Below are 2,898 nucleotides of genomic sequence, written 5' to 3'. Positions count from 1 at the left end.
TTTTTTATTATTTATCTATTTACCTATTTTCGAAAGAGTGCCACGTGCAAGTGGAGAAGAAAAAAACAGAGTTATATAAAATTTGTGTCAAGAATTGTCTAGAGTTCCAACTTTTTTTGGCTTTCACTTTAATAAGAAAGTGAATTTAGTAGGTGAATTTATTCGACAAATATGATTAAACTAAAAAAATAAATAAAAGCTAACGTGAATTAAGATTAGAGTTAAGGTGTTATTGTGGATCCTCACCCATATTAAAAAAACCTTGTTAAACTTTGTGACATATTTACATTCTATAGAGGTCAGGCGCGAACGAACACCCAATAATTTTAGTATACCATATTTCTTCAAACTGAAACATAATTATCAAATTATACTTACGCAAATAGATATGAAAAGTCTTTGTTAAAGTTTGTGCCATATTTCCATGGAGTACAGGCGCGAACGCAGACCCCACAATTTTATTATACCATCCCTTTTTATCAAAGTATTCTTATGTACATCTATATCAAAAACCCTTGTAAACGATTTTTTTTCATTTTTTATTTCCATACATTGGGGGCCAGGCGCGAATGCAAACCCCACAATTTTTATGAACCACCGTTCTGCCAGATCAAACATACCCATTTCTTATCCTCGATAAATCTTCTATAGTCAACCATATAGGAGCCTATTCGTGACCACACACACACACACACATACGTTCAGCTATATATATATATATATATATATATATATATATATATATGAAACAATAGGAGGTGGAAAATGAAGTCACAGAACTATATATTGGTGGATATAGATTGGTTCATTTATTCAGTAAGGGAATACAATCGATTAGTTGGGGGATAGAAGGGACTCTTTATGCCAAGCCATTTCGAAACCTAATGCTTCTCATCAGAAGAGTAGAGAAGATGCTAGGTAACATAGTGAGGATGCAGCGTCTAGCGTTGGATTCATTAGGAACGAAATAGGTCAAAACAAATTAAAATTATAGATTATGTTGGGGGTCGACTTCTAAATAAAGGAGGAGCGTATTATATATAGTGTAATGCAGAAATGTGTATAGAGTCTTTATCATAGCCTTAAGTGTATGTAGTATATGTTTTAGGGTTAAAGTTGGGGCTTAACTGGATATGTGGTAGTTCTATTTTTACGGCGTGTAAGGTGTCTGTTATCTATGGAGGGGCATTCTCGTGACTTTATTGTGGACTATTGCAGACCCTCTCCTGTAAAGAAATACTAACCCCGCCCCCCAGGATACTGCTCTCCGAACTTTTTGCTTCTGCCGGCTAACCCCATTGTATATGTGTATACGTGAGTGTATGTATATATGTCTGTATATATATATATATATATATATATATATATATATATATATATATATATGGGGGGGTATATGTATGTGTGCATATGCACTACTCTAATCCCTTATAACTCATTTAGGAATCCAATTCTGACCCTTTTAACGAAACCAAATTGTTTTTTTTTGTTCTTTTATATTATTTTATATTTTTTGTTTATTTTTTATTTTTACTTTTTATCGCATCTTCTTTCTTTTTTTTTTGTTCTTATTACTTCACCCTTCACTCACTATCCCTTAAATATATTTCCTGTGTCTTGGACCTTGCCTTTATCTGTACCCCTTAATTTTACTCAATTTCTAGTTATTATTACTATTACTATTATTATCATTATATATTATTACGCTTATCGCTTCGTCCGTTATCATGCTGTGTATCCCAAAAAAGGAAGGTTGAATATTCCAAATAAAACTTGTCACCCCTTAAAAGCAAAGTAAAAAAAAAATTGATGTCGCTGTTGAGGCAAAGGTAATAAAAATGATTTGGCTTTCTTGGCCTTTTGGCTAAGATTAAAGTGTAGTATCTGTTCTTCAGATGCTACATTTCAATTTCTTCTTTCTTAGTGGAGGAGAAATCCTTTGCGACTAAGACAATTCTTTCTCCACGTTAAAAACGACCCTGGTGTCTAAATCTGTCCCGTGGGGAGGCATTGTGAATAGGTACTACGTTTAATGTAACAAAGTTTTAATATTACAAAAGTAACTGGGAAAAGTAATTTCTGGTTCAATTACAAAATGCCCTGAAAATGTCCCCTCTGATTAATTATAAAATACACTGGAAATGTCTGTTCTGATTAATTATAAGATGCCCTGGAAAATGTCCCTTCTGATTACTTTTTTTTGTTTACTTGCCTCCCGACAAAGACAGAGTTGGACTTTAGGTCGGCTAAAATTTTTTGGGGAAACGAACTCCCCAAAAGGGGTACTCTGATCAATAACAAAAATAAAAATTGTATCAGTAATGAAGGATTTCTCCTCCATTAACCAAGACCAAAAAAGGGGGTATTTAAGTCACTGGGATGCTGGGACTGATACTACACTCAGAAATTCATGTTGAAGCAATGATTGCCTAATCTTTAACCATGTTAATGTTTTTATGTATTAATTTCAAAAGGATGCTGAAACAGTTTATGATTTAAACATTACTTTATTTCAAGTATATTTTAAACAGTGGGATGGGGGATATAAAGTCAGTCCCGGAAATTACTTAAACCGTTTAAGATTTAAACATTACTTTATTCCATGTATATTTTTAACAGTGGGGTAGGGGGTATGAAATCAGTCCCAGAAACGGGTGAAACCGTTTACGCATTAAACATTACTTTATTTAATGTATATTTTTAACAGTGGGGTGGGGAATATGAAGTCGGTCCTGGTTGAACATTACTTTATTTAATGTATATTTTTAACACTAGGATGGGAGATAAGAAGTTGATCCTGAGAATGGCTGAAAAAGTTTATGATTTAAACATTACTTTATTTCATGTATACTTTTAACAGTGAGGGGGGAGGGATATGAAGTAGTCCCGGAAATGGCT

At 33.3% G+C, this 2,898-nt stretch overlaps 1 pseudogene; it reads left to right on the top strand.

The window, feature by feature from the left end:
- The first annotated feature begins 1,843 nt into the window (after positions 1-1,843).
- LOC145260064 (U2 spliceosomal RNA) lies at positions 1,844-1,996 on the top strand (annotated as a pseudogene).
- Positions 1,997-2,898: the final 902 nt, after the last annotated feature.

This window comes from Euprymna scolopes, chromosome 35, assembly GCF_053919585.1.
Source record: "Euprymna scolopes isolate OS-2025 chromosome 35, ASM5391958v1, whole genome shotgun sequence".
Lineage (NCBI taxonomy): Eukaryota > Metazoa > Mollusca > Cephalopoda > Sepiida > Sepiolidae > Euprymna > Euprymna scolopes.
Note: the sequence above shows the minus strand (reverse complement) of the source record. Positions and strands in the feature narration are given on the sequence as shown.